This window comes from Eurosta solidaginis, chromosome 1 (genome assembly GCF_040869045.1).
Source record: "Eurosta solidaginis isolate ZX-2024a chromosome 1, ASM4086904v1, whole genome shotgun sequence".
NCBI lineage: Eukaryota > Metazoa > Arthropoda > Insecta > Diptera > Tephritidae > Eurosta > Eurosta solidaginis.
In genome coordinates, this window is record NC_090319.1 from 321,200,605 (window position 1) to 321,221,627 (window position 21,023).

Below are 21,023 nucleotides of genomic sequence, written 5' to 3' on the forward strand. Positions count from 1 at the left end.
TGCGATAATTCGTTAAAGATGAATTTTCGTTGGCTAAAGTAACCCTAAATAAATTTATCAAGGCCATTCCTAGATGGCCATTATATTTTCGGTATAAAAACGGCTAGCTTATCTCGACAGCAGCTCCATCCAGTTGCTAGTTTTGAATCTCGATATTTTTTAAAAACGGCTTATCTCGTATTACGTTTTACGATTCGTGATCTAAACTCATATGAGCTAAATCACAACAGCTCTAAAATGATGGATCGGATTAATGACATAGGTGAACTAGCGACAAAGTTACATGGTTCTCATTTCAGTGAAAGTGGTTTTCAGTCACTGATTGTAAAATGTAATACGGGCCCAGATATGGGGTGTTTTTCAAAAGTTGTCTGGGGTTATAGTGATAGTGATTAGAGTTGGATTCGATTCGAACTTTGGAAAAATTATTTTTCGGTTTGATTAAATCGATTGAAAGTTGATTTCTGCTTAGTTGGGTACACGTAGCTTACACGTTTTTGAGCGTTTCATAAACTCGCCAACTTCTTCCTCTTTGCGTCAACTGACGCTAATTGGAAACATCAAGGATCGCGAGGTACCACATGAAAAATTCATTCAAGGATATTAATTTTTGTAAGTTTCTTTTTTTCAAATTTATTTATAGTAGCGAAACCGACGTCGGGTATCAAGAAGCATATACAAATTTTCTTAAGATATTCGAATTTTGGGCACAGAAATTTCTGCAATAAGTTCTGTCTTCAAACTGAAAATAAAACTCTTGTCAATAATCCTCTATAAATTTCTGATCATACCTGTTCTGATGTATGGGTCGGAATCATGGAGAGACGATGACATGGCCTTTTGGAGTGTTCGAGAGAAAAATCCTGTAAGAGATTTATGGTCCTCTCCGTGATGCCAATCGCTAGTGTGATTGGAATACATGAAGACGCTCCGGCACAGAAAGTATTCCTATATACACCCGTACTTGAAAGCAGATGAAGGCAGAGACCTCTCCCAACAATACTTAATCTCCCTTGGTGTTCGTAATTGGTGTCAGATATGTTGATACTTACCACGCAATGCCAAAATCGCCTATACGGTGAAGCAAAAATTTATGGTGATGATACAATTGCATCTCTACAACTATCCAAAATCAAAATAGTATAAAAATTTGTCGACTAAAAAATTTACAAGTCTGAAAATGTGTTAAGCTCTTTCGAAAAAAATGGTTGCTGCGATTTGCCTGCGAAGAGATTAAGACCGAGCTTATCTTCTAATTTGCATTGAGCTCCTTCTTTAATATTCCATACAAATTGGCCGGACGAGACCTACATGCTTTATGCAGACGCCGAGCAGCATTTTCAAAGCAGATGAATTTTCACTGAGGAGCTTTTCATGGCAGAAAACACGCGGAGTGTCTGCCAAATCACTGCCACGGGGCGACCCCCCTTATAAAAGCATTTTTTCTAATTGCAACAACTTTTTTCTAAATTTTGGATGTGGCTTGAAACCAAAACCTTCGGTGTGGTAGGCGGAGCACGCAGTTCCACACCACTATGCCGTTTTTTATTGGTTATAAATTTGTTTAAAAAAATTTAGCTTTTTCTAACAAATTGTTGTTATAGCCTTTAGCGCCAATGAAATCTTTGTTTCTGGCAACACTGATCATAATACAGCCAAGCCTTCTCTCACTTAAGTATACTCAATAAATAGTAAAAAAGACTTTAGGAATTTCCATGATCAGAGCAAAACTCTCTGCATCTTCGAACAGAGGGCCGTGCAAATCAAGCAAAAACAAAAACAACTGTTTATAAAAACAAGTAAGGAAGACTAAGTTCGGATAAACCGAACATTATATACCCAGCTGTACCCTTGAAACGCTGTTGTTGTTTGTTTTGTGTGCTTAGTAGTGTTACAAGGTTGCGCAATAGGTACTACATATACATATGGTTCTATTCTGAACCAATTTTTGTTTAAAAGAAGCAAAAAGGATACAGAGGCTAACACCAATGACCTTGAGCGGGTAATAATGCAGTTTTCCTTCAGATATGGGTATTTCCCTACTAAAAAAAAAAAAATAAATGTAAGGCGCGATAACCTCCGAAGAGATCTAAGGCCGAGCTTCTCTTCCAATTTGCGTCGTGCTCCTCTTGATTTTCCCTACAAATTGGCCGGACGGGACCTACATGTTTTATGCCGACTCCGAACGGCATCTGCAAAGCAGATGAGTTTTCACTGAGAGCTTTTCATGGCAGAAATACACCCGGAGTGCTTGCCAAACACTGCCGAGGGGCGACCCCGCTTAGAAAAATTTTCTTCTAATTGAAAAATCTTATTTCTAAAATTTTGATGTTGCTCTGCCCGGGAGTTGAACCCAGGGCATACGGTGTGATAGGCGGAGCACGCTATACGCGGTATTTCCCTACTGTTTATTTTAAAATAAAGATATAACAGAACAATAAACATAAACACACAAGTGCCATTGTACTAAAAAGCGTTATTACAAAAAAAGGGCAGGGTTATTTACGAAATTTTCCAACTTTTACTAGAAATAGCTTATTACCTGCATCTACGCACTTTTACAAAATCTTGTATATAAAAGAAAGCGATTTAACCGGTTTAGTCCATTTTTACTGAAAGTATTTCCTGTTAAACACCAAATTTTTCGTCGAGTAATGGCTCCCGAAACATTGAAATTTGTTTAGAAAAAAATGGGGCGGTGCCACATCCCTTATCAAAAACTTTGGTGTTTTCCAATTTAATGTTATAATTCAATTTATAAAGTAAAATTCTATTGACACAAAGCCCTTCTATGCTAAGATATAGCTTATTATTATTTAAGTCTACGACCCCTTTAAAAATCTTTTATATAAAAGTGGGCATGGTCTTTAACCGATCTTGTCCATTTTTTCTAGGAATATTTCCTGCTATAGGGAAAATATGTGTACCTAACTTTATTACGATCCTTTAATTTTTCTTCGATATATGGCTCCCGAAACATAGAAAATTGCTTAGTCATAAAAGGGGCGGTGTCACACCCATTTTTTTTTTTTTAATTTGAAGTTTTTCCTATTTATTGTTAGAAATCCACTTGGGAAATGTAATGCCATTGATATAAAGCTCTTTTTTGCAAAGATATAGCTTATTTTATTCGTCCACGACCCTTTTAAAAATCTTTTTGCATTCCTCATATTGCATTCAACAATTCCTGATGATGACTTCAGACTGAAGTCGAAATATCGACAAATTAAATAATATAATTGTATATTAAAAATTCACGTATTGTGTTTTATTAAGAATATACAAATATTTGGCCTAGAGCGCGTTTATATTTAAAAATCCTTTATATAAAAGTGGGCGTGGTCCTTAACTGATTTCGTTAATTTTTCTTCAAAGCATTCCTTATAGTAAAGGCAGACCTCTGCCGAATTTTTTTACGATAGGTTTAACGATTTTTATTTATGATTAATGATATTTGTAAAATTGATTTTTCCACAAGTGGGCGGTGCCACGCCCATTTTAAACAATTTTTTCAAATTATTGTCAAGAGTCTCAATATCGGTCCACACGTCAAATGTCAACATTCTAGGTGTATTATTTACTAAATAATCAGGTTTTTTGTGTTTTCCAAAATGTTACATATATAAAAAGTGGGCATGGTTATCATCCGGTTTCGCTCATTTTCAATACCAATCTATTCTGGGTCCAGATAAGCTCGTGTAGCAAATTTGGGGAAGATATCTCAATATATACTCAAGTTATCGTGTTAACGGACACACGGACGGAGACATGGTTCGATCAAATTTTTTTTTCGATACTGATGATTTTGATATATGCAAGTCTATATCTATCTCGATTCCTTTATACCTGTACAACCAACCGTTACCCAATCAAAGTTATAATACCCTGTATACAAGTACAGCTGGCTATAAAAGACCTAGTCAAACATGCTAACAAAACTTGCCAACAAAGTATGTAAGTCGGCCATTCGCGTCACTCTCACCACACCAAACACCGCTTCACCGCCCCACTTTCTGTTCATCAACAGCAAGCGACTGCGGCAAACAACCGTGAATTTGCGTTCATTCTCATCAATTTTATTCGTTGGTACAGCTCATCGGTATGAAGACGATCTGCTATTGTTGAATGTGTACATTTATCGCGTATATGTTTTTGTTAGTGTATATCCCCAACACATTCTTGTAGGTGTTGCTAGCATTCATCTCACATACACATTTTGCATGCTTCCTCCGAACCCCACCTGCCAAGCACATATTTTCTCTGCCTACCATAATTCTGTAGTCGCCACCCCGTCACATGTTTCGAGAAATTCACAATTCAATACCCACCAAGAAATGTGTAGGTTAAATACATAAGGCGAATTTCATTTGGTCATAAAGGCAAGGGGAAGGTAAGCCAAGCTTCGTCTCGTAGGGTTCGAAGTGGCCTTTCTTTTTATGTGTACTCTCCAATATTTAGGACATACATAGCAATACCATTTTCTGTGGATCTTGGCATCACACTGGTTTATTTACATGGGAATGTCCTAACCGGAAAACTTGTAGTACTAGTAGCCTTTGATTACAATAGTGAATATAAGATATCGGAGATTTCCTCAACGCGTGGACTGAAAGTCGGTATTAGTTATCCATTAGTGGATAACGGCGAGAATAGTTAAACAAATTTGAGTGACCATGGGTTGTTCTTGTTGTTTTAACTATAAAAGTAAAGTCCCCTAAAGGTGTTGGGGATTTGGTTACCCCTTTTGGGTATATGAAATCAGTACGATCTGGCACCTTCTGGTACTAGGTCCGCTGCTTTCGGAACAAGAAGCTTTAACCCCTGAGATAGTAAAACGTACCTAGTTGTACACTATATAGTTTTGTATGCGTCTAAATACAATATGGCCTACACTACAGCCTTCGGTACTTCGCCTAATAGAGAATAGTTAAACAAATTTGAGTGACCATGGGTTGTTCTTGTTGTTTTAACTATAAAAGTAAAGTCCCCTAAAGGTGTTGGGGATTTGGTTACCCCTTTTGGGTATATGAAATCAGTACGATCCGATTCTAGCACCTTCTGGTACTAGGTCCGCTGCTTTCGGAACAAGAAGCTTTAACCCCTAAGATAGTAAAACGTACCTAGTTGTACACTATATAGTTTTGTATGCGTCTAAATACAATATGGCCTACACTACAGCCTTCGGTACTTCGCCTAATTGTACGCTGAAACCCCTTTTGCTCAAGCATCGGTACACGACTGCATTGGGGCCATAACGGCAACCCCTACCCTCAGCTGCCAGCGGAATAACAAAGTATGGCACAGGGGCACGACCTCCTATCAGATTATTGATAGTACTGGCTCTTTAGTGGTTACCACCACTTGCATGATTGTCGGGATTGATCTTGGTGTACACCGAGGGCAAATCTGGGGGAAAGCGACCATGTCGGCACAGAACAGCAAACGTTCTTCACGTTAAAGCAGCGCTAGGCTAGCTGGAGCAGAAAATTATGTTTCAAAGGCAAATCGTTGGCTTGATGAACGCCCACGAAGAAAAAATATGTACTTATTGAAATCTTATTGCCTCTCCAATGACTGTGGGTAGTGTACATTACAACGTAGTTTGGTAGATGTTACAGTGGGTGTTGCAACGCTCCTTTTCCCTATTTACAAGAAAAATAATGAATAACGCTTTAGCCACCAAGGGCTCAGACATTCCAGTCTTACTCCTTGATGCACTTGTGGTGTCTTGGCGAGTTGAAGAACTAGTAGATACATTTCAGTCTTCGATGCGTGGTTTAAAGATTGTAAACAATACATCTTTATACATACATATATCTTATTTTTGTTCTGAAACTGTTTTGTTGATATTCTCGGTCGAAAACAAATTTTGTTTTCAAATGAATAACCACTTTGTGAGCTTTACCGGTTGCTGGAGCGAGCCGCGCTTTCGCTGCATTTCTTATGTATTATAATCACTAGCGTCATTTTTTGTCGGGTAATCCTTACAATTTATTACGCTTTTCTGCTCAAACTGTAGTCTTTTCACTTCATCTTCTGCGCAAAAAGACCACTTAGTTCACTTTTCAGTTTTCATTATTTTTAATGGACTTTCTTCTTCCCCTGGTATGATTTGTCGAAGCCACAAATGACATTTTTACTTTCCTTTATGCTACTTTGCGGCTACTTAAGAGTATCGTATGCTATTAAATGATTATACTGAGCATAGATACAACCAATTAGGTGGCAAATTAAATATTTGTGTTATCATGATACAAATTTTTTGGAATTGTCAAAGGATAGATTTCCTTCTAACTCGTCTTCCAACTTTGTATGGTATATTCTCATTAGCCCCTGTAGCAAATTGGACCAATTATTTCTGCCTCTCGAATCCTATCTTTTTTCGACGGCCATGCTCCCTAGCCGTAATGATGAAAGCCTTAGAAGACTTTAGGGATTCAAGGGGTTGATAAGCGCAACACAAAGCTTTATAGCTTTGCAGCCTCCTCAATCCTATTGTTAACCTCACCTACCTAAGGAGAAACATGTTACAAATATAAATGTATCATACACATGGTTAGCAGACGAGGCAATGGTAACCCCAAGTTTCTCCTGGATATAGGAGTGGGGTTTTTACTTTACTTTATGGTGCTTGTTATCGGAACGTACTGGATTTATTTAGTTTTCGAGCGTCTACTTAGTACAAAGTAGCACTTATTCGCGGGTAACGCTGGTTCCCGGAAGGAAAAAGTTCTTAGCTTCAATTTTATGCCGAATACAAGTGTAAAACACAAGTTCACAATCTTCAACTTTATATCTGTCTACAGTAACGTGTATTGTCTTCGCAACTCTCGGTCTCTGTGTCATACATTTTTTTGAAGTCGACAAAGAGATGTTGTTTGTCGATTCTTCTATCTTCTGGACTTCTCCAGGGACTCAAGCATCAAACTGTTAAAATAAATAATATATTGTAACGAATTTACTGAAATTCCTCTTGTTTGCAACCTTCCACTAACGTTGGAATCACTAAACTGTTGAATAAATAACTCCACTATTCAATAATGCAAAATGGCCTTTATTCAAGTACTTCACAATACTACTACTTCTCGACAGATAGCGTGCTTAAATCAAACTCATTACTAATTCTCAGCTTTACCTCCTTTTATACTCTGTGATTTCTCGTTCGAATACTTCTAGCCGCCCTGCAAAAAACGCGAGTACTCCATGCATGCATGTATGGAGTACTCGCTATGGACCAAGCGAGTGCTCCAAAATTAACCGCAATTCATAAAAAAATATGGTCCAATTAACATTGCGATGTTCTAGGACTGGACCATATACTCCAGCTCCGCATTACATCAGAGTAATCCATGGAGTACCCACAGTCCACTAAACATCGTCTAGTGATTACAATCGTTAAAAACGAGCAATGATCGGCTTACAATATGTTCGTGTAGAAACATGAGTTGGTCCATTGCTGCATTACAGTGGAGTATAATGGTAAGTACTCCAGTAAACCACATGATCCAACGATTTTTGCAGGGCGTTTCTATTCCTAGTATTTACTTCTCGTTTACAAGCTATAAATTTCTCAGCTATAACTACAGATGCACGATTTTATAGCTTCTCGCATAGCGCATGCGCGTGTATATGTGAGTGATACTTGCACAAATGGTTGCATACTTTCGGAAGTATCTCAGACATATGCATTATTTTTGCGTTACTATCCGCTGCTTGTATGGACATGTGGGTAGACATAATGATTGATTTGTTGATGTGCATACAAGTCACTGCTTAGTATCGGCTTAGAGATGATAGTATGCCTTAGTGTTGCTCATATTCGTCACAATATGAACATAAAATGAATTCATTGCATTTGGGTTCAGTAGTTCGCACAATAACACAGCTACAGGCTCTACGTACAGTAATTACTCGCTTTGGTTTGGATTGGGCAGAGCAAACTTAAATTGTAACCTAGAGACTTGAACTCCTTCGGCCATATTTCCTCATATCCGAGTTTGAACAACTCGCTAAGGATGTCGTAGTTAGAGGCGTTCGTTTAACATTACAGCTGGTTGCTGTGATGTGTGGACACGCCGCATGCAGGGCCTATATTACGTATGTCGGTTTTGTGGATAAGTAAGAGTTTAACCTATTATAATATCCATCCAGTATCCAGTATCCATTCGTCATAGTTGGGTGAAAAATTATATTCTTGGGTGGCTTTAAATATGGAGCTCATCATATCTCTGTCCAAGAAACTATGAGAAGAATTATTCTATCACATACTATCAGGTCGGCCATTACCTCTGTTGGAGTATGCTCCGGTATTGAAAGTTTCATCACCCGCTAGACTTTTGGAAGCATTACTCCTACCAAGCAGCAATCACGCTCCACATTTCTTATTACCTACTAGGCACTTGACGCTTCGAGTGGCTATAATGCTAATTTGCCCCGAACGTTGTTCTTTCCAAGGCGTCTGGACATTCGAAATGGTTACATTACTATTTTTCGTTGTATAATTAAGCTTTGCTTTCAGAAGAAAGGTGGGAGGGCTAAGAGAAGAAACTACAAGCTATCTAATACTGTGAATACTTACAGTATCTTGATATCTAAAACACTGGAGTTAAGCCTTCTGTCAATCATTACGTGTTCCATTTATGATAGTGAATTTTTGGTCACGAGATAACCAGTCACCTTGGTAGTACGGAGACTGATACTAACTAGACCATATTGCCAGCTGCGGTGTAGTCAATCGATCTACTTCCCTTGAAATCTTGGAATCTGACCTTGCTCCCTTGTCTTTGAACTCAAGCCAACTTTTCGTGCTCCACCTACCGCACCCATGGTCTTGGGTTCAAGTTCCGGGCAAAGCGGTATCAAAAATGTGTAAATAGTTTTTTCAATCAGAAAAAAGTGTTTCTAAGCGGGAGTTAACAAACACTCCGATTGCATTTCTGCTTTGAAAAGCTTCTCATTGAAAACTCATCTGCCTTGCAGCAGCCGCTCGGAGATGGCATTAAACATGTAAGTCCCGTCCTGCCAACTTGTAAGGAAAATTAAAAAAGGACACGGCGCAAAATGGAAGTGAAGTTCCGCTGAAATATCTCCCATTTTGGTTGTATCATATATTCAGTCTAAGTAGTGTGTTCGCCCATCACTCCAAGCTCCTGAGTTCAAAGCCCGGAAAATGCAATGTCAAAATCTTTAGAATGGTGTGGTGTAACACTACGCGATTATAAGACAAGATCGACTTGAATCTCATCGTCCTCTTCCTCGAATAGCACGTAGATCACCCGCAGTCGCTTTCTCCAATGCCATGATATTGCTTTTCGGTTCTTCTTTAGCGGGAAAAAATATTTGGTCAGCTTTTCAATAAAAATTATAATTTTTTTCAAACCACCTTGCTTGCGAGTTTTGTTTTCTGGCATTTCCACACAGCATAGGGAGATATTTAGTAAGATTTTTTTGTCGGTATAAATATATTTTTTAATTTACTCGCATAGTTCTTCTCGCACCACCTTTCCCATCGCTTTGGCTCTAAAACAAACTTTTACTCGTTACATTTTTTTTTCCTTTCTCATTTTTGCTAAACCTGTTCTATACACTAAGTAATTTGTAGATCTTCTGCCGCTTCTTTACCCCAACACATTAACAGCACTTAAGTTTCAAAAAAATGCTCACACAGCTTTCATATCACCATGCACAACAAACCTTCTGCACAACAAACCTGCGTTTCTTTTTATTCTCTGTGGATTGCTGTGGAATTTATGCTGTTACTGATTTATCAACCCTCCACAAGCTTTGTCGAAGCGGAGGCCACCGATCGCTATACAACTTCACACACGCTCTGACATTTCAAGGATGACGATGGTATGTTGATATCATCCTGTTCACGTTTCTTTTCAAGTTTTATTTTTACTGTAGGTAATTGCGTTCTTGTTTTTTGTGTGTTGTTGTTTATTCCTTTTGGAAGAAATGTCTTTGGCTTTTAGTTTTTAGCTTTTATTCCTTAATACCCACAGAAATTTTACGTTAAACGATCTTGTATAGCTTTTCTCAATGTATGTATGTAGGTAAAAAAGCCGCGATATCCATCAACCACATGATTTGTTGTGCATCATTTTCAGCTTTGCTTTGTTATTCATTACTTTACTTTTGTTATGCCCTCGTTAACTCTTCGCAATCGCTGATTTGCAGTGGAAGGCCGTTTAATGTTTGTTTACATTTGATTTTGTTTTTGGTTCGAATATTTATGTTTATATTTTCTTCACCATATACTTAACTACATTTTTTTACTCAAAATACCGGCTTTTTTTGCCTGCTTTTATGATGATGGTTTAGTTAAAGAGAGATAAGAAAAGATATGGGCACATGTTCGTATATGGAAATTTGATTGAGGTTAGTTAGGAGATAATTTAATCACTTTGTTTGTGTTATGCATCACTTGAAATATTTTTTTTATTAAAAGTTTCAGATGTACCAACCCATAGGCAGTAATGAGATTAGCAATAAAAATTATATTAGCATTAAAAAAAATACTTTCCTCAATCTATACAAGATTTTTCTAACAATTAGGAAACCTGTATTTACTTCCTTTATATTAGTTTCGTTTGATATTTTTCTGCCGATTTCCATAAAAATTGGAGAATCTTGCAATCTAGTTTTGAGTAACTTTCCGGAGAGCTAGAATCTTCAAGCGTGGAACAAACATCGGAACACTATACCAGTTTCACATGAGCGAAAAAACTTTGCTAGATGGTCCAGGGCACGTTAAAATTCTAAAAATTTCCGAACATGGAAACTTTTCTTTTTTAGTTTTAAGGAATTTCCCGACAAATCAGAGACCCGAAACTTTGAACGAAATTTTCGGCTCTATTAAGTTGTAATATTTAGGATAAAAGAGTTTGCTAGATGGCACCGGCATGGAGATATTTGAGATATTTAGAAAGTCCATTTACAACTTTATTTGAGTAACTCCCCGTAGAGCTAGATTTCGGAAAATAATAACATACTTCAGAACTTCATGGCAATGCAACATGACATTAAAAGTTTTCGCTAGGTGGTTCAGGGATCATGAACTTTAAAAAAAAATCTTCCGAAGTTGGGAATTTTGCTATCTAGTTTTTTAGATGCGGCAGGAATCGAGGTATATATAGGTGTTAAAAATGCATTTAGAAATGTGAAATCTTCCAATCGATGTTTAAGACACTTCTCATTGCTGTTTTATACCGTACACATACTTCAGGGCACCCTCACAATGCAACGAAAAGAAGAAACGATTTGAGATAATTGGAAACTCATACGCGTTTTATAATTTTGGAATCGAGTTTCAGGTGACTACCCAATAATTGAGGAACCTGAAACTTTGAACATAGGGCCTATTTTGTTGCAATACTCAGAATAAAAAATTCTTTGCGATAAGGCAGGAACCGACATATTTAGAGGTATTGATAAAAAACATTCAGAGAATTTGGAACCTTGCAATCGAATTTTAAGTAACTTCGGTTTGAGCTAGAAACATGAAACCTTCCACATAGTTCAACTGCAGTTCAAAATCGCACTGAAAACCCAGGCCCGTAACTGGAAATGCTTATGAACGGCGTGCATATAATCGGAAAATATTGTATATACATACGTATATCGAGCAAAAAGTGAAATATCACCTTATCTCGGCGGCCAGTTCAAAAACGCCCTATCTCTGAATATTTAAAAAAAGCGCCTAGATTTCTTTCAGCGCTTCAGCTGAAGAACGTCTTATATAAGAATTCTTTTCATAAGCATCCCATCTCCCGTTAAAATTTTTTGAGTTTATGCTCAGATGTGGCGTTTGTCAAAAAGGTCTGAAATTGGACGTTACTAAGTTTGCTTAGATAGGGGGTTTTCGAAACGGCAACCGAGATGGGGTAATCGCGGTTGCAATCGACACGTAGAAAATGAGTAAATTATAAAACAAGAAACTGAGCTGATCACATTAAGCCAAGGCGAATTTGGTACCCTGTACCCTGCTGTTATCCCATCAGCTGATTGCTTCCTCTTGATATTTTCCATACAACGCCTTGGTCAAGGCGAATCTATACAACGTGATGGTAAAGCGATTTCACAATCAATTCGCCGTGCAGAAGAATGTCAAGTCAAAAGAAAATTTGCATTGATTTTGATTAACTGACATATTTTTGTACAAGGCGTCGTATGGAATATAATCAAGAAGAAGCAATCAGATGTTGGCAACACTTGGTACTGAGTTCGCCTTGGCCTTGGTACGACAATATGTCAGTTAATCGAAATCAATGCTAATTTTCTTTTGACTTGACATTCTTCTGCACGGCGAATTGAGTTGCCATCACCTTGTATAGATTCGCCTTGCGGCAAGCTGATGCTACCGCTTTTAACGTTCCTTTTGATAATTATTTTTAATTTTTATACTCAGCTGAGCAGAGCTCACAGAGTATAGCCGGAGTCATTGGTGCCGTATGTCGTATCGGTGTATCCGTATCCCTAACGTAATCAGCTGTTTATCGTTACGACGGTAAACCAAACCCCAATTGGTTGGCTACGATACGGTTACGACCTTAGCGGCACCAATAATCGATTGCATTGATTCTCATAAAGTTGGTCGAATCAGCTGTTAAAAGGTTACCGATACGGTTACCGATAAAGCACCAATGTCTCCAGCTTATATTAACTTTGTTCGCATAACGGTAATCCGTAACGGCATAAACTAATCGAGATAGATATAGACTTCTATATATCAAAATGATCTGGGTGAAAAAAGAAATTCATTTAGCCGTGTCCGTCCGTCTGTCCGTCCGTCTGTAAACACGACAACTTGATTAAATTTTGAGGTATCTTGATGAAATTTGGTATGTAGATTCCTAGGCGCTCATCTCAAATCGCTATTTAAAATGAACGAAATCGGACTACAACCACGCCCGCTTTTTCCATATCGAAAATTTCGAAAAACCGAAAAAGTGTGATAATTCATTAGCAAAGACGGATAAAGCGATGAAACCTGGTAGGTGCATTGACCTTATGACGCAAAATAAAAAATTAGAACAATTTTGGACAATGGGCGTGGCACCGCCCACTTTTAAAAGAAGGTAATTTAAAAGTTTTGCAATCTGTAATTTGGCAGTCGTTGAAGGTACATGATGAAATTTGGTAGGCACTTTACTCCTATTACTATATGTGTGCTAAATAAAAATTAGCGAAATCGGATGACGAACACGCCCACTTAAAAAAAAAAAATTTTTTAAGTCAAATTTTCACAAAAAATTTAATATCTTTACAGTATAAAAGTAAACTATGTCAACATTCAACTCCGGTTATGATAAGGTGCAACAAAATACAAAGATAAAAGAAAATTTCAAAATGAGCGTAACTCCGCCCTTCTTCATTTAATTTGTCTAGAATACTTTTAATGCCATAAGTCGAACAAAAATTTACCAATCCTTGTGAAATTTGGTAGGGACATAGATTCTATGACGATAACTGTTTTCGGTGAAAATGGCGAAATCGGTTGAAGCCACGCCCAATTTTTATACACAGTCGACCGTCTGTCCTTCGGCTAGGCCGTTAACACGATAACTTGCGCAAAAAACAATATATCTTAACTAAAGTTAGTTCACGTACTTATCTGAAGTAACTTTATCTTGGTATAAAATATGGCCGAAATCCGACGATGACCACGCCGACTTTTCCAATATCGAAAATTACGAAAAATGAAAAAAATGCCATAATTATATACCAAATACGAAAAAAGGGATGAAACATGGTAATTGGATTGGTTTATTGACGTAAAATATAAATTTAGAAAAAAAACTTTGTAAAATGGGTGTGACACCTACCATATTAAGTAGAAGAAAATGAAAAAGTTCTGCAGGGCGAAATAAAAAACCTTTGAAATCTTGGCAGGAATACTGTTCGTGGTATTACATATATAAATAAATTAGCGGTACCCGACAGAAGATGTTCTGGGTCACCCTGGTCCACATTTTGGTCGATATCTCGAAAACGCCTTCACATATACAACTAAGGGCTACTCCCTTTTAAAACCCTCATTAATACTTTTAATTTGATACCCATATCGTACAAACACATTCTAGAGTCACCCCTGGTCCACCGTTATTGCGATATCTCGAAAAGGCGTCCACCTATAGAACCAAGGCCCACTACATTTTAAATAATCATTAACACCTTTCATTTGATACACATGTCATACAAACACATTCCAGGGTTACCCTAGGTTCATTTTGCTAAATGGTGATTTTCCCTTATTTTGTCTCCAAAGCTCTCAGCTGAGTATGTAATGTTCGGTTACACCCGAACTTAGCTTTCCTTAATTGTTTTCTTTTCCTTTCTTATCTCTACATATCGTGATATACATACATATAAATATCTAAAATACTTACACTTAAAACGCCTTTGACACTGTCAGTCCGCTGAGAAGTAGACACATAAATATGCTGGGGAGATGGTTTATTATTGTTATTGTTGTTTTTATTAGATCATTAGCTAAAAATTGTGAGCAAAAAAAACTATTTATTCTTGGTTGCTTAACTGGCACTTTTTATTTGTTTTGCTCATACGCGCTCACTGATTATCTGCTATTACATTTACACTCGCTCTCTCTATGGCAAACTATTTGTTTATTTTCAATGCCACTGTGATATTACACTTTTCTATTTCTTTCCCATTATTTTACTTTTACTCTTACTATTTTTTTTGTGTACGTATATATTTCTCTCTTCTTTCTCGCTTCGTTTTGTATTTGGATTTAGTGTTATCTTTTAATATTTTAATTATTTTTTGAATTTGTCACTGGTTACTGTCGTTTGTTGTCACTTTGAAACGAACAAGCAGTGACAGAACACACATGTGACATTGTTTTTGGAAATTTACAATACACAATATGTTGCTTTATCTTAAAAGGCAACTTCAAACAATTAGCTGGAAGGTTTGGCGAATCATTTGAGTGCTGTTATTTTTTTTTTTTTATTTTGTTATATATATTATTTTATTATTTTTGTCTTTTCTTCATATATGTATGTTTATGTTTATAAATTTATGCGCTGCCTTTGCATATTGAACTGATTTTAAATTTTTACACGTACAGTTATGCATACATATGTACATACACACATAGAGATATTTAAATATTTTAGATTCGTGGAAAAATTTTGAATTTTTGCAAAATCATGCAGCTGCTGGAATATAAACACAAATAATTTGAAATAGCATCTTTTTAAGATAAGTTTTTTTTAATTTTTGCTATCACAACGCTTTGTTTTGTTGTGTACATTCTTTGTAACACGACTTTATCTCTCTTTTAGTTTGGAATGTGATATCACATCACACATTCTCACAACAAACTCTTTGCAGCATCGCATTCTAACTCTGACACTTTTAAAGTGACACACAACAAAACAACTCACAACAAAAATCGAAAACACGCCGAAGAAAGTAAATGAAATATGAAGAAAACCCGTTTTCATCCTTATACGCCGTTTTAGCGTTCAAATCCCGCGACGCACTGAGTAACTACTGACCAATTATACAATAAAAAAAAACCCCAATGACTACTGCTACGATGAACTAAATGACCGCGCATACGTCAGCGTCGTCTGTTTGAATAATCGCTTGACCGCATGGCTGACTCACTAACTGACTGCCCGTACATTACACTGCTTCATTGCCCATCACGCAGACTGCTTTACTCATAATGCTGCTGGCCTACCGGTCTCGCTCTCTGCCTGACAAACTTAATGCGTATCAGGGCTCGCCGTTGCATGCTTTCGTTTATACAACAGTCCGTGTACTTATCTACCTCATAAGCTGAGTGTAATCTTTTAAAATATATAAACGTAGCAGTAGAGCATACGATCGAGTGAGCGTTTAAGTACTGATAAGTATATATGTATGGATGTGTTTGGAGCAGATAGAAGACAACATCGCTGTCAGCCCTACTTCGAAAAAACACAAAAAAAAACTTGACTGCAACGTCACCGATCGATGCTGAGCTCAGAACGAATGACATTACTGTGAAGTAGAAATCTTTACCATTAAATGCCAACTGTATAAACTTCTTAGCTTCATTTCGCTTTATAGTTTTTGTTAATGAAAAAGATTTTAGTTATCCTAACTACACGCCAGCAGGAAATAGTCAATAGGCACTATTGTTCACCCTCTCGTTCTTTGTATGCGATAAAACAAAACAAATAGCCTTTTGTGTAAGGTTGGGCAACTTCGGGCGATCAAATGAACACAGCGAATGTCTAGGGGAACCACCTTTAGCGCGGCACCAATAACCCGTTGGCAGATCCGCATGTATTTCGCCCTTGATCTCTTACTATGAATATGCTGATTTCTTTCATTAGGTACCACCCTTAATATCATTTTTGTTACGCAAAAAAATCTGGGGTGGCAAAACTTAAAAAATGAGTGCGACAGACATGAAATGTGTTATGAATTAGTTTTATTTACAAGAGGTTAAGTGGAGCTCGAAGTTGTTAGTGATGAAGGCTTTTATTAAAATGAGCCATCAAACATAAGTGGACGTCACGTCATTAATTCACCATACTTTGGCAAAAGTTGATTAGTATTAGTGGTTATATAAATAGAAGTTCACGAACAAGAGTAAATAAAAAACATGAAAAAAATGTGTGATCAAAAAGCGGGAGTCGTTGGTGCCGTATGTCGTATTGCTGTAGTCGTATCCCTAACGTAATCAGCTGTTTATCGTTACGACGGTAAATGAAAAAGGAATTGGTTGGCTACGATACGGTTACGACCTTGGCGGCACCAATAATCGATTGCATTGATTCTCAAAAGGTTGGTCGAATCAGCTGTTATGAGGTTACCGATAAAGCACCAATGTCTGCAGCTATAATCGATTGCATTGATTCCCGTAAGGTTGGTAGAATCAGCTGGTATAAAGTTGCAGCTTAATATCAAAAATTTTTAACGCTCTAAAGTAGGACATTTAATTCGGCCCTAGGAGCATGATTTTGTTGTCGAGATATCATTTCGACCCTTTTTCCACTAGATGGCGATATTTTCTGCTTTTTCTTCAGTTGCTTTGCTAGGCTTATATTTGTTTACTGCATCTGCTAAAATTTATTTGTTGGAGAGGCTGTTGAGTAAGCATCAGGATCTCGGAAATAGTACTGCCCTGTATTCGAGCTTAAGCAGCATGACTTCTGCACCTACAATGATATTTTCGGAGTACATGGTATTGTTCCGATGAGTACCTAAGCAAAACCTATAAGCCACTCACCGCACGCGGTCAAATATATGGCGCCGAAGAATAGACGCTAACAACATCTGGCGGCGCTGGGACCTATACGCGTTGGTGATGGCGAGAACCAAAGAAGATTTAATGAGCTTTGCGCAGACATCAACATAGGCCGACGAATTAGAACACAGTAGCTACGCTGGCTATGCCATGTTATGCGAATTAAAGATGATGCTCCGAGTAAGAAGGTATTATTATCGCAAGTAGAGGAAGAAGACAGCCTCCTCCTTTTCCTCCTCTCTGTCCCCCAGTGGGTTAGGGGGTCAGAATATAACCGCGGTAGGTATGCCTGTCGTAAGAGGCGACTAAAATACCAGATTCAAGGGGCTATGTAGCGCAACCCTTCAGGTTGCCAGCGCAATATACGGCGTCTGCAACCCCAATTGCCAACCTCACCTATCCGCGGCGAATCCTGTTTCACTAACAGACGAGGCTCTGGCGACCCCAAGTTCCATGCGGAGTAGGGAGGTAGGGATGGCCTGAAGGTTTAATGTGGCCATATAAATCGTTCCCGAGATGGCCGGGATGGTGCTGTGTTACCGGAGCGTACCGGATCTGTATCCGGCAAAGGACCATCACATCGATAACACTCCCCAAAACCTTTGGGGAGCAACTTTATCGCTACAACAACAACAACAACAGCCTCCTCTCTGCTGGAGGGACCAGGTGGAAAACGATTTCAACTCCTTTGATGTTATCAATTAGCGCCAGTTAGTCCAACGAATCATCTGGCATGACTTCTTGGCCGATCAAAAAATGGTTAAAACGATGCTCCTTCATCTTGGCAAATACTAGAAGTTTTCTAGGACCCAGCTTAATTTCCCAATAGCTGGAGCCTTGATCTCGAGCGTCCAGGACACAAACATGGAACGTACTCAACAGTTTCCTCTTGCGGCCTGAACTTTCTACTTCTGCTGGTGCTAACCTAGTTTATTGGCATGTAACGCCACAAGGTAGTGTTCAGTGGTATTAGCACATAATCTTGGAATGTTTGCAGCCTCTCGTTTCTATTCACACCTTTCCTGCAACTATGCAACTCCTGGCCCATAACATCCTGGGAGTTACCTATATCGCGACAAAGTATTTTTATAAGATAACACTGCACACCCTGCCTTTTCGCTGACACCTTGCCCTAATCTCATTTCGCTTCCGGAATCGTTTATTTTCAGTCTAATCACTTGACTGTCCAGAAGAGATGGACTACCTCGTAGCATAGCACACACCAGTCATTCCTTCTTAGCGATAGCTGACACAAATCGGGAAAACCAAGTCTTCCAGGACTCTATTATTCTTAGAGCCCTCTCCTCTTCTTTCATCGCCGCCCACTAATTCGAGCCATGCCTAACGAAAAGTATGTTGAGTGACTTCCATAGCTTGGTTTTTGTTCGCCGAAACAGGGCTTTTTCTTTTCAATTGCCTTTTATGTTCAAATTAGCACTTGTTGGTCAAAAGTCCTTCCACGTCAAATTTGCAGGCTGTCAATGGGTATCATGTATAAAAAGTGAACATTTGGTGAGACTAGATTTTTTGAGTAAAATGTAGCTTCTTTGTTTTTTTTTTTTTTGGCATTGTCCTCATCGTCTAATATGAAACAATTAGCTCGAAGTATTACTCCTGAGATCGTCAATGTGGACCAAAAATTGTGCCTCCCTTTTTTCAATTTTTGGTCCTTTTTAGGTACTAGCCACGATTTTGGTACCTTTCTTTCTTTTTCACTGATGTAAATTCACAACACCATCACACTTTCATTAGCCCGCATATAATTTTCAATTTACTTCCGTGGAATTCTTACCACAAGAATTAATCAGACAATAAAATGTAGCAGAACAATGAAATTTCACCTAGGAGATAATTAAGGCGAGGCATTAAAAAGAAGTGTGCTGGATCTTAGGGAAAACACATTACACGGACTTATCAGAAGAAAGTCTTAACTTAGTACCTAGCTATTTTTATATGCAGCTTTTGAAGCAAATGTAAAAAAGATTAGATTTCGGAAGAAGGGTTTTGTGTAAAGTTATTCCCTCAGGTACAGAACCACATAAACTTCAATAATATCCGGTAAACTAATTTCTAGTACCTAATTAAATGTAGTAAGGTGCCGTTATTGCACAGTTGAAACTTTAACCTGAGGCCCGAGGCTGGATTCAGTGAATGCGAGTTTTTCAAAATTTACACTTGCTTAATCTAGGCTCTGGTATGAAATTTCAACGTTTAGGTGAAAACGTAAGCATTGCTTCGAGGAATTGCCTAATTTCATTTATGATTTACTGAGTTTGCCATATAGTTCGGTAACACTAGAACGCAGATTTTTGAATCGTTTGTTCCTAAAACTGACTTAGACGGCCCATACATGACACAAAAACCATGCGCAAATATAAAACGACGAAATTTGTGCAAATGAAAATTTTGACATACCCGGCTCAAAAACACTGCGCAATATTCATTTTTCAACTAGCGCAACAAATGAAACATGTGTTCTAATTGCATAAAAAATTATTTTGTATTATTAAATTTGTGTGAATTCCTGTTACAAGCTAGAGATGGTCCTTACGCCTTCGATATTAACATTTTTAAGCAATAATTACTGATGTTATATTATCAGGAACCACAGGTAAACTGTGTAAGATTCACCACGCACGAAGAAAAAAGCATGTGCAATATTTGCAGGCATGCGTAAATATCAAAATCGTTTTGATTTTAGCGCAGTTCTCACACACCGGTCAAATCCTTGTGCAAATTGGTAATTGGCACAAGGATACTTGAGCCGTGTAACTGGCGTATTATTTTGTTTCGTTGATTTTCCGACAGGGTGAATAAATGATGTATATTGGAACGATTTTTCGTCATTCCTTGACAGATTTGGTTTCGAGACAAACCGGTTTCGGAGTTGTGCCATCATCAAGGCGAATCCATACCAGGCGGTGGCAAAGCGAATTCAACCAATTCGCCGTGCAGAAGAATGTCAAGTCAAAAGAAAATGTTCCTTGATTTCGATTAACTGAAATATTAAAGTACAAGGCTTTATATGGAAAATTATCATGAAGAAGCAATCAGCTGTTGGGATAACACCACCTCTACTGAATTCGCCTTGGCCATCATCAATGTCGATTTTCGTTCTGATCTATTGTTGTCGTTTGTCTTGTACCTACGAACTATAAATACAAGACAAACGACAACAACAGATCAGAACGAAAATTTACACTGATGATGGCACAACGCCGAAACCGGTTTGTCTCGGAACCAAATTTGACAAGGGATGGCGGAAAATCGTTCCAATATACATCATAGTCCTAAAATCCAACTGCGCCTATACATTTTATTTCATTGCAATCGACAACATATGGCTTAAACTAAGAGCTTTATCAGCAAAACTAGTTTCAAGACGTTTGGTTCGTGAAAGGCGTAGAGTTATCCTAAAAATATGAAAATGTAATACATAAAAGTACACTTTTTGTTTGTGCAGTTTGAAATAAAACAAAGTCTCCCATTCGCTTTGTTTGGTAAAATTTTGTATAGGAAACCATGGGAACATCCTAAAGTTTTATATTTAACAACGACTAGGTAGGTACTCTTGTAAATTGTCGAACTGCTTGTATCACAATAAAATAAAACAAATGTTGGCCCCTTTTTTTTGAGATTTGGTCCTTTTTTCTATGAATTGTGGTCCCAAATCAAGGTATGAACGTCGACAGCCTCAGTCGTTTGCTCCCACGCTGCTATCACTCACGGATACGCTAGAGCCGCCGCCATT

The 21,023-nt window shown here is 37.9% G+C and overlaps 1 protein-coding gene across 11 annotated transcripts in view; it reads right to left on the reverse strand.

Annotated features, from left to right (window-relative positions):
- The window catches only part of foxo (forkhead box, sub-group O), a 173,824-nt gene that overhangs the window by 151,751 nt on the left and 1,050 nt on the right, over positions 1-21,023 (reverse strand). For 7 of the 11 annotated variants that reach the window (XM_067761788.1, XM_067761787.1, XM_067761785.1 and 4 more), the window contains exon 2: positions 14,391-15,185. The gene's annotated coding sequence lies outside the window, so the exon portion shown is untranslated. Of the gene's footprint in view, positions 1-14,390; positions 15,186-15,413; positions 16,598-21,023 lie in introns of those variants that run through there. The other 4 variants (XM_067761791.1, XM_067761786.1, XM_067761794.1 and 1 more) reach the window with 2 other exon arrangements.